This window comes from Borostomias antarcticus (assembly GCF_949987555.1).
Source record: "Borostomias antarcticus genome assembly, chromosome: 1".
Lineage (NCBI taxonomy): Eukaryota > Metazoa > Chordata > Actinopteri > Stomiiformes > Stomiidae > Borostomias > Borostomias antarcticus.
The window spans coordinates 60,341,234-60,353,733 of record NC_140234.1 but is presented as its reverse complement, the minus strand read 5'-3'; the positions used below and the strand labels follow the sequence as shown (position 1 = coordinate 60,353,733).

The window sequence follows — 12,500 nt, the reverse complement described above, 5'->3', positions numbered from 1 at the left end:
AACCCTCCTCCTCCTTTCCACCTATAGCTCTATCCCTCCATCTCTCACTCTATCCCTCCATCTCTCACTCTATCCCTCCTCCTCCTTTCCACCTCTAGCTCTATCCCTCCATCTCTCTCTCTAACCCTCCTCCTCCTTTCCACCTCTAGCTCTATCCCTCCATCTCTCTCTCTATCCCTCCATCTCTCGCTCTAACCCTCCTCCTCCTTTCCACCTATAACTCTATCCCTCCATCTCTCTCTCTAACCCTCCTCCTCCTTTCCACCTCTCGCTCTATCCCTCCATCTCTCACTCTAACCCTCCTCCTCCTTTCCACCTCTAGCTCTATCCCTCCATCTCTCTCTCTAACCCTCCATCTCTCTCTCTAACCCTCCTCCTCCTTTCCACCTCTAGCTCTATCCCTCCATCTCTCACTCTATCCCTCCATCTCTCTCTCTAACCCTCCTCCTCCTTTCCACCTCTCGCTCTATCCCTCCATCTCTCACTCTAACCCTCCTCCTCCTTTCCACCTCTAGCTCTATCCCTCCATCTCTCTCTCTAACCCTCCATCTCTCACTCTATCCCTCCATCTCTCGCTCTAACCCTCCATCTCTCACTCTATCCCTCCATCTCTCGCTCTAACCCTCCATCTCTCACTCTATCCCTCCATCTCTCGCTCTAACCCTCCTCCTCCGTTCCACCTCTAGCTCTATCCCTCCATCTCTCACTCTATCCCTCCATCTCTCTCTCTAACCCTCCTCCTCCTTTCCACCTATAGTTCTATCCCTCCATCTCTCGCTCTAACCCGACTCCCCTCTCTCTTTTTTTTTCTTTTTTTCTTTTTTTTCTTCTTTAAGGATCAGTACTTGTTTCAGATTAACCATCCTGGTTCAAGATACCAGTGGGTCCCAAATACTTGGGTACTGAGACGTTCACATCATATCCTTAATTCTTATCTTTTTTTTCTTTTATTTTTATGCAAATTAATGTAATCTCATATTTTAAAACTTATCCCATTTTAACATACAAATTAAAACATACATACCTTAAAAAACAAGAATATCCCATTTTTCTCCTTGCTTCCGTTTTATATCCAAAGATCTTCTTCTTTTCAGCTCTACAATTATTTGTTTAATTACAATTTCACTAGTGATCACAACATTGTTAATGGACATCTTGCAACGTGTCTTCCATATTTGTGCGTTTACTATGCAGATTATCAAATACAACAGACCTTTATATTTCTCATCAATATTGTTGTCAGTTATTCCATAAAAAACAGATTCTGGTTCTACTTGAATAGGCATCCCGATGTTCTGAATAGCTTTCCAGACCTCTTTAGTCCTGCTGCACTCTAGCAGTCTAGGAGTCTCATCGACCGTGCATGTTGGCATTGGGCATTTGGTTGTGGTTACGTAGCAGCTCCACTTTACAACCGCTCTCACCGGCAGCCTCCTATCTGAGATCAGACACATTATGTCTCTGAGGGATTCTGATATTAGGCAACACAAAGTGCTTTACAGAGAACAAGGGAGGTGGGCATACGACCCACTCTCTACATATTCCAGAGGGAAGCAAAAAAACAGTATCACCCGGGGGCCAGATAAGTGAGCTGTAAAAACTCTTCCCTGACCCCTCTCAACAAGGCGATCGAGCAAGCTCCAGGAGTATGTTTGTCTACCGGCTAAGAACATTTATAAAGCAATACATTACATTAAATTACATTTCAGAGTGAGAGAGGCTTTTAGTGACCTGTTCGCTGTCTGGTGTGGACAGACCTCTGTACCTCATCGTTCCACCATACACACTGTTGGCTATTGTGTCGTAGATTTCATTATTTGATTAAGTGCACCAGTCAATTTGTAGATGTTCATATTTTTTTTATAAAGTCACTATATATGAGCTTGTAGTATGGGATGTCTTTTCTACCTCTTCCTATGTTGTGCCCCCATTTTGTGACATCACCAATCCAAGTCACATTTCGGCTCTTGCCTTTTGCAACTCTTTTGCACAGGCTTATTATCAATTTAATACCAAAGTCAACGGAGCCTAAACCTCCGCAGACTATTGGCTTGAAGAGGAGTTCTCGTTCTGTCACTTCTCTGGTCGTGACCCATACCAAACGGAAACATTCTTTCTTTATTTCTTTGAAACTTAAAAATAAATACTTAAATCTTAAAAATTTAAATCTTAACAGTTTTGTCGGTCGGCGGAAACACTCGACTCAAAAACATCATTTTGCTTAAAATGAACATTTTCATGTTGTTGATCCTCGATTTGAATGTAGTTTTTTTATTTGTCCATTTATTTACTTCTTCTTTAATCTCAATCTCTTTATTGTCCCAGTTCCAGAATCTTCGTTACTTACTATTAAGCCCAATATTTTAATTTCATCCTTTATTTCTATATCGAAGGGAGTTTCCATGCCGGGTTTCCCTATCCATACTGCCTCCGATTTCTCTTGGTTTAGAGTGGCTCCTGAAACTGACTCATATAAATGAAAATGTTCTTTTACAATGTCAAGTTCAGATTGTGATTTTATAAAAACTGTCACGTCCGCATAAGCAGAAATGATGGATCTCTCTTGCCCAGCCAGAGGCATTCCCTTCAGGCGTGCGTCATCTTTAATTCTTTTCATCAGAGGGTTTATTGCCAACACGTATAATGCGCTACTAAGAGGACAGCCCTGCTTCACTCCCTTCTTTATGCTTATTTCCTCTGTCAAATGACCGTTTATGTTAACTTGACACATTGTTTTGGCATACATGCACTTAATCATGTTAACAAATGCCACAGGGAGACCAAAATGTTCGATTGTCTGCCATAAATAGTTCCTTGAAATCAAGTCAAAAGCCTTCTTTTGATCCAAAGCTACAATATAAAATCCATCTCCTGTCTTCTGGTGCAGAATTTCTCGCAGTGTGCACAAGTTGTCCCACATCCATCTCCCCTCTCTCCACCCCTCCTCTCTGCAAGCATCTCTCTATCAGCAGAGCGCCCAGGACTGAGCTGCTCTACGTCATTAACCCTCTCCAGAGGCCGAGCCTGGAAGACACACTTCCTCCTAAACAAAACACTTGTGTGATACATTATCTCCTTCTTCCCATCCACATCGATTTCCAGAAATCACAATGTAACCAGGCCAATCAGGAACAGCGTCCTAACTGCTGCCCCGCCCCTCAGTCAGGATGCAGCCCCTGATTGGGTCTCGTAGGTGATGACATGAAATACAGGACATTACATTACATTTACGTTTACATTAGCATAATAGTAGGCTAATGGGGTCTCCCGAAGCAGTGAGCGTTAACGTTAGTAGAATAAACACCCATAAGAGCAGTTATTGCGGAAATGCAGTAGATTCAATAACAACCACTAAACAAGAACAAGAGTTTATGCTGATTGGCTGAAGGACTTTGTCAAGTAGTCCCGCCCACTGTAATCAGGACGGCCAGAAATCCAGATTATCTCAAAAGGGATTATTTGCACTTGTCACTCCGCTGTTTGTTCTTGGCCTGATTCCTCCCTCTCTTCTCCTCTCCCCCTCCTTCACTCTACCCCCCTCTCCTTCTGTATCTCTCTCTCTCTCTCCCTCTGTATCTCTCTCCCTCCCTCCCTCTCTCTCTCCCTCTGTATCTCTCTCTCTCTCTCTCCCTCCCTCTCTCCCTCCCTCTCTCCCTCTCTCCCTCTGTATCTCTCTCTCTCCCTCTGTATCTCTCTCTCCCTCCCTCCCTCCCTCCCTCCCTCTCTCTCTCTCTCTCCCTCTGTATCTCTCCCTCTCCCTCTGTATCTCTCTCTCTCCCTCTGTATCTCTCTCTCTCCCTCTGTATCTCTCTCTCTCTCTCTGTATCTCTCTCTCTCCCTCTGTATCTCTCTCTCTCCCTCTGTATCTCTCTCTCTCTCTCTCTCCCTCCCTCTGTATCTCTCTCTCTCCCTCTGTATCTCTCTCTCTCCCTCTGTATCTCTCTCTCTCTCTGTATCTCTCTCTCTCCCTCTGTATCTCTCTCTCTCTCTCTCCCTCCCTCTGTATCTCTCTCTCTCCCTCTGTATCTCTCTCTCTCTCCCTCCCTCTGTATCTCTCTCTCCCTCCCTCCCTCCCCCTGTCTCTCTCTCCCTCTGTATCTCTCTCTCTCTCTCCCTCCCTCTGTATCTCTCTCTCCCTCTGTATCTCTCTCTCTCTCCCTCCCTCTGTATCTCTCTCTCCCTCCCTCCCCCTCTCTCTCTCTCCCTCTGTATCTCTCTCTCCCTCCCTCCCTCTCCCTCTGTATCTCTCTCTCCCTCCCCCCCTCTCCCTCTCTCTCTCTCCCTCCCCCCCTCTCCCTCTCTCTCTCTCTGTATCTCTCCCTCTCTCCCTCTCTCTCTCTCTGTCTCTCTCTCTGTATCTCTCTCTCTCCCTCTCTCTCTCTCTTTATTAATCCCCTTCTCCTGAGTCAAGGTTCTCCTTATGCCAGATTAAGCCCAGAGACCCCCCCCCTCGCCCCTGTGGAGGGGGGGGCAGCAGGAAGCTCATGATTGGCTGATCAGCTGAGCTTGTGGGCTGGACCCCAGCTCTGGAGGGATGTGATTGGTTGTCAGGATTCTCATTAGCGTTTGGGGTGAGAGGTCAGGGTTAATAAAGGTGAATGAAGAGTGGAGCTCTGGATGGACCCACTGGCAGAAACACAGACTCAGGATCAGTCTCTAAACACTTTGCTCAACTAGAAACAGGACTTTCTTTCACATTTCATCGCTTAAAGTGCTCGGAAACTATTTGAGAGACAGACAGACAGACAGACAGACAGACAGACAGACAGACAGACAGACAGACAGACAGACAGACAGACAGGAAAGCAGACAGGATATTAACAGAGAGGCAGACTGTCAGGCAGAGAGGATACAGACAAGCAGACAGACAGACAGACAGACAGACAGACAGACAGACAGACAGACAATCTAGATCATTCTAGAGTTTAGCCAGCTCTGTTAAAACGATTCACACACCTGATCTGGTAATAGACAGTGAGTTATTAAAGCCCTGAGGTGTTCATGTAGATAAACGGACGTTGCTGCTGCCACTGCTAAGCCAGAAGACGGCGTAGCCACAGAACCACTTCACTTGCTTCAAAATGGTAATTGCGATTAATAATTGCGATTAATATTAATTGCGATTAATATTTCAAAGTAATAGCTTTAGCTCTACCCAGTTTGCATATGACCTGCTGGGCTTGAGCGACATCATCTTTTTCATAACCAAAATGCTCCCAAATCACGGACGTTGATCCCTTTCTTGCTACTAACTCACTCACTGACCTCGTTTTCTCTCATTTTCTCACTACTCACGGCTGCAGGTACTCTTGTGACACTGGTCTTGACCTACTGCTATCTGTCTTCTCAGTGAAATATGCACAGCGCACTCAGCGGGAACGCATGTGATTGGTCAGACAGCATAAGCGCCTGTGATTCGTCCGTGTAGTCCTAGCACACTCAATTCAAATCAAAATTATTAATCACATTAATTGCGGCCTTTTGCGATTAGTTAATCGCGGAGGTCATAATCGCGATTTTGATTAATTCACGATTAATTGTGCAGCCCTTCCTTCATCTAGGCTGGACAGACGCCTACAGTAGCAGTGTGTTTGTCTGCCTTGCTTCTAGTCACAGCGTGTCTCTGTCCCGGTCTCTTTGGTCTGGTCCACTTACAACCCCGGGGACGCTTCCCTGTCCCTCTCTAATGTCCTTCAGGGGGACATTTTGTTCCCCCGGTCTCCATGTCTCTCTCAGCCTCATTCTCTCTGTCCTGACCTGGGACCTCTCCATCTCTGTCCTCTCTCACTGTGATTACACTGTGCTTTCTCTCTCTCTCTCTCTCTCTCTCTCTCTCTCTCTCTCTACTCTCTCTCTCTCTCTCTCTACTCTCTCTCTCTCTCTCTCTCTCTACTCTCTCTCTCTCTCTCTCTCTATCTCTCTCTCTCTACTCTCTCTCTCTCTCTCTCTCTCTCTCTTTCTATCTCTCTCTCTCTCTCTCTACTCTCTCTCTCTCTCTCTCTCTCTCTCTACTCTCTCTCTATCTCTGTCTCTCTCTCTCTCCTCTCTCACTTTGATAACACTGTGCTTTCTCTCTCTCTCTATCTCTCTCCCTCTCTCTCTCTCTCTCTCTATCTCTCTCTCCCTCTCTCTCTCTCTCTCCCTCCCTCTCTCTCTCTCTCTCTCTCTCTATCTGTGGTGAGGCGTCTCTATTAACCTTTGTGGTCAGCGCCATTATGAGCACGGGGATCCCATCCCGCTGAAGAACTGTCCCCCTGTCTTCCCTTCTCCTCCCTCCCTGCCTCCTCCCTCTCCTCCCTCCCTGCCTCCTCCCTCTCCTCCCCCTCCTCCCTCCCTGCCTCCTCCCTCTCCTCCCTCCCTGCCTCCTCCCTCCCTGCCTCCTCCCTCTCCTCCCTCCCTGCCTCCTCCCTCTCCTCCCTCCCTGCCTCCTCCCTCCCTGCCTCCTCCCTCTCCTCCCTCCCTGCCTCCTCCCTCTCCTCCCCCTCCTCCCTCCCTGCCTCCTCCCTCTCCTCCCTCCCTGCCTCCTCCCTCCCTGCCTCCTCCCTCTCCTCCCTCCCTGCCTCCTCCCTCTCCTCCCTCCCTGCCTCCTCCCTCCCTGCCTCCTCCCTCTCCTCCCTCCCTGCCTCCTCCCTCTCCTCCCACTCCTCCCTCTCCTCCCTCCCTGCCTCAACCCTCTCCTCCCTCCCTGCCTCCTCCCTCTCCTCCCTCCCTGCCTCCTCCCTCCCTGCCTCCTCCCTCTCCTCCCTCCCTGCCTCCTCCCTCCCTGCCTCCTCCCTCTCCTCCCTCCCTGCCTCCTCCCTCTCCTCCCTCCCTGCCTCCTCCCTCCCTGCCTCCTCCCTCCCTGCCTCCTCCCACTCCTCCCTCCCTGCCTCCTCCCACTCCTCCCTCCCTGCCTCCTCCCTCTCCTCCCTCCCTGCCTCCTCCCTCTCCTCCCTCCCTGCCTCAACCCTCTCCTCCCACTCCTCGCTCTCCTCCCGTATCCTCTCTCCTGCCCATTCAACACGTCTCTCTCAAGACCAGCTCATTCAACACGTCTCTCTCAAGACCGGCTCATTCAACACGTCTCTCTCAAGACCGGCTCATTCAACACGTCTCTCTCAAGACCAGCTCATTCAACACGTCTCTCTCAAGACCAGCTCATTCAACACGTCTCTCTCTCAAGACCAGCTCATTCAACACGTCTCTCTCAAGACCGGCTCATTCAACACGTCTCTCTAGAGACCGGCTCATTCAACACGTCTCTCTCAAGACCAGCTCATTCAACACGTCTCTCTCTCAAGACCAGCTCATTCAACACGTCTCTCTCAAGACCGGCTCATTCAACACGTCTCTCTAGAGACCGGCTCATTCAACACGTCTCTCTCAAGACCAGCTCATTCAACACGTCTCTCTCTCAAGACCGGCTCATTCAACACGTCTCTCTCAAGACCGGCTCATTCAACACGTCTCTCTCAAGACCAGCTCATTCAACACGTCTCTCTAGAGACCGGCTCATTCAACACGTCTCTCTCAAGACCAGCTCTTTAAACACGTCTCTCTCAACACGTCTCTCTCAAGACCGGCTCATTCATCCGCTCGCCCTTATCATGATTCCCCTCTCTCTTCTGCATCTGCTTCAGCTCTGATACCCGTCACTGACTCAACACTCATACTGAACCCTATTCATCTACCTGACTCAACACTCATACTGAACCCTATTCATCTACCTGACTCAACACTCATACTGAACCCTATTCATCTACCTGACTCAACACTCATACTGAACCCTATTCATCTACCTGACTCAACACTCATACTGAACCCTATTCATCTACCTGACTCAACATTCATACTGAACCCTATTCATCTACCTGAACACTGATACCAGTCACTGACTCAACACTCATACTGAACCCTATTCATCTACCTGACTCAACACTCATACTGAACCCTATTCATCTACCTGACTCAACACTCATACTGAACCCTATTCATCTACATTAACACTGATACCAGTCACTGACTCAACACTCATACTGAACCCTATTCATCTACCTGACTCAACACTCAGACTGAACACTATTCATCTACCTGAACACTGATACCAGTCACTGACTCAACACTCATACTGAACCCTATTCATCTACCTGACTCAACACTCATACTGAACCCTATTCATCTACCTGACTCAACACTCACACTGAACACTATTCATCTACCTGACTTAACACTCATACTGAACCCTATTCATCTACCTGACTCAACACTCATACTGAACCCTATTCATCTACCTGACTCAACACTCATACTGAACCCTATTCATCTACCTGACTCAACACTCATACTGAACCATATTCATCTACCTGACTCAACACTCATACTGAACCCTATTCATCTACCTGAACACTGATACCAGTCACTGACTCAACACTCATACTGAACCCTATTCATCTACCTGACTCAACACTCATACTGAACCCTATTCATCTACCTGACTCAACACTCATACTGAACCCTATTCATCTACCTGACTCAACACTCATACTGAACCCCATTCATCTACCTGACTCAACACTCATACTGAACCCTATTCATCTACCTGACTCAACACTCATACTGAACCCTATTCATCTACCTGACTCAACACTCATACTGAACCCTATTCATCTAGCTGAACACTGATACCAGTCACTGACTCAACACTCATACTGAACCCTATTCATCTACATTAACACTGATACCAGTCACTGACTCAACACTCATACTGAACCCTATTCATCTACCTGACTCAACACTCATACTGAACCCTATTACTCTACCTGACTCAACACTCATACTGAACCCTATTCATCTACCTGAACACTGATACCAGTCACTGACTCAACACTCATACTGAACCCTATTCATCTACCTGACTCAACACTCAGACTGAACCCTATCCATCTACCTGACTCAACACTCATACTGAACCCTATTCATCTACCTGACTCAACACTCATACTGAACCCTATTCATCTACCTGACTCAACACTCATACTGAACCCTATTCATCTACCTGACTCAACACTCATACTGAACCCTATTCATCTACCTGACTCAACACTCATACTGAACCCTATTCATCTACCTGACTCAACCCTCACACTGAACCCTATTCATCTACCTGAACACTGATACCCGTCACTGACTCAACACTCATACTGAACCCTATTCATCTACCTGACTCAACACTCATACTGAACCCTATCCATCTACCTGAACACTGATACCCGTCACTGACTCAACACTCATACTGAACCCTATTCATCTACCTGAACACTGATACCAGTCACTGACTCAACACTCATACTGAACCCTATTCATCTACCTGACTCAACACTCACACTGAACACTATTCATCTACCTGAACACTGATACCAGTCACTGACTCAACACTCATACTGAACCCTATTCATCTACCTGACTCAACACTCATACTGAACCCTATTCATCTACCTGAACACTGATACCCGTCACTGACTCAACACTCATACTGAACCCTATTCATCTACCTGAACACTGATACCAGTCACTGACTCAACACTCATACTGAACCCTATTCATCTACCTGACTCAACACTCACACTGAACACTATTCATCTACCTGAACACTGATACCAGTCACTGACTCAACACTCATACTGAACCCTATTCATCTACCTGACTCAACACTCACACTGAACACTATTCATCTACCTGAACACTGATACCCGTCACTGACTCAACACTCATACTGAACCCTATTCATCTACCTGACTCAACACTCACACTGAACCCTATTCATCTACCTGAACACTGATACCAGTCACTGACTCAACACTCATACTGAACCCTATTCATCTACCTGACTCAACACTCACACTGAACACTATTCATCTACCTGAACACTGATACCAGTCACTGACTCAACACTCATACTGAACCCTATTCATCTACCTGACTCAACACTCATACTGAACCCTATTCATCTACCTGAACACTGATACCCGTCACTGACTCAACACTCATACTGAACCCTATTCATCTACCTGAACACTGATACCAGTCACTGACTCAACACTCATACTGAACCCTATTCATCTACCTGACTCAACACTCACACTGAACACTATTCATCTACCTGAACACTGATACCAGTCACTGACTCAACACTCATACTGAACCCTATTCATCTACCTGACTCAACACTCACACTGAACACTATTCATCTACCTGAACACTGATACCCGTCACTGACTCAACACTCATACTGAACCCTATTCATCTACCTGACTCAACACTCACACTGAACACTATTCATCTACCTGAACACTGATACCCGTCACTGACTCAACACTCATACTGAACCCTATTCATCTACCTGAACACTGATACCAGTCACTGACTCAACACTCATACTGAACCCTATTCATCTACCTGACTCAACACTCACACTGAACACTATTCATCTACCTGAACACTGATACCCGTCACTGACTCAACACTCACACTGAACCCTATTTAATCTACATTACCACTGATCCTGTAGAGTGATACCCTCCCTGACTCACCCCTCCTAACCCAGGAGATACCCTCCCTGACTCACCCCTCCTAACCCAGGAGATACCCTCCCTGACTCACCCCTCCTAACCCAGGAGATACCCTCCCTGACTCACCCCTCCTAACCCAGGAGATACCCTCCCTGACTCACCCTCCTAACCCAGGAGATACCCTCCCTGACTCACCCCTCCTAACCCAGGAGATACCCTCCCTGACTCACCCCTCCTAACCCAGGAGATACCCTCCCTGACTCACCCCTCCTAACCCAGGAGATACCCTCCCTGACTCACCCCTCCTAACCCAGGAGATACCCTCCCTGACTCACCCCTCCTAACCCAGGAGATACCCTCCCTGACTCACCCCTCCTAACCCCGGAGATACCCTCCCTGACTCACCCCTCCTAACCCAGGAGATACCCTCCCTGACTCACCCCTCCTAACCCAGGAGATACCCTCCCTGACTCACCCCTCCTAACCCAGGAGATACCCTCCCTGACTCACCCCTCCTAACCCAGGAGATACCCTCCCTGACTCACCCCTCCTAACCCAGGAGATACCCTCCCTGACTCACCCCTCCTAACCCAGGAGATACCCTCCCTGACTCACCCCTCCTAACCCAGGAGATACCCTCCCTGACTCACCCCTCCTAACCCAGGAGATACCCTCCCTGACTCACCCCTCCTAACCCAGGAGATACCCTCCCTGACTCACCCCTCCTAACCCAGGAGGTCTTCCCATGGCGCCGGCCCGTCTGGGCCGTGAGGCTCAACAGGGACCGGTTCTCCATCTCCTCTCCTGGTCCGGTCAGGTCCGCCTCCAGCCAATCAGGATCCACATCATCCTCCCTGTCCCACCAATCAGGATCCACATCAGCTTCCCTGTCCCACCAATCAGGATCCACATCATCCTCCCAGACCCACCAATCAGGATCCACATCAGCTTCCCTGTCCCGCCAATCAGGATCCACATCATCCTCCCTGTCCCACCAATCAGGATCCACATCAGCTTCCCTGTCCCACCAATCAGGATCCACATCAGCTTCCCTGTCCCACCAATCAGGATCCACATCATCCTCCCTGTCCCACCAATCAGGATCCACATCAGCTTCCCCGTCCCACCAATCAGGATCCACATCAGCTTCCCCGTCCCACCAATCAGGATCCACATCAGCTTCCCTGTCCCACCAATCAGGATCCACATCATCCTCCCAGACCCACCAATCAGGATCCACATCATCCTCCCTGTCCCGCCAATCAGGATCCACATCATCCTCCCTGTCCCGCCAATCAGGATCCACATCATCCTCCCTGTCCCACCAATCAGGATCCACATCATCCTCCCTGTCCCGCCAATCAGGATCCACATCATCCTCCCTGTCCCACCAATCAGGATCCACATCATCCTCCCAGACCCACCAATCAGGATCCACATCATCCTCCCAGACCCACCAATCAGGATCCACATCAGCTTCCCTGTCCCACCAATCAGGATCCACATCATCCTCCCTGTCCAGCCAATCAGGATCCACATCAGCTTCCCTGTCCCACCAATCAGGATCCACATCATCCTCCCTGTCCAGCCAATCAGGATCCACATCATCCTCCCAGACCCACCAATCAGGATCCACATCAGCTTCCCAGACCCACCAATCAGGATCCACATCATCCTCCCTGTCCCACCAATCAGGATCCACATCATCCTCCCTGTCCCGCCAATCAGGATCCACATCATCCTCCCTGTCCCGCCAATCAGGATCCACATCATCCTCCCTGTCCCGCCAATCAGGATCCACATCATCCTCCCTGTCCCACCAATCAGGATCCACATCAGCTTCCCCGTCCCACCAATCAGGATCCACATCATCCTCCCTGTCCCGCCAATCAGGATCCACATCATCCTCCCTGTCCCACCAATCAGGATCCACATCATCCTCCCAGACCCACC

General features: G+C 48.6%; 1 protein-coding gene across 1 annotated transcript in view; it reads left to right on the top strand.

Annotated features, from left to right (window-relative positions):
• Positions 1-12,500, top strand: part of b3glctb (beta 3-glucosyltransferase b) — a gene marked incomplete at both ends in the record, with an annotated part of 60,270 nt that overhangs the window by 40,285 nt on the left and 7,485 nt on the right. The window lies entirely within an intron of this gene.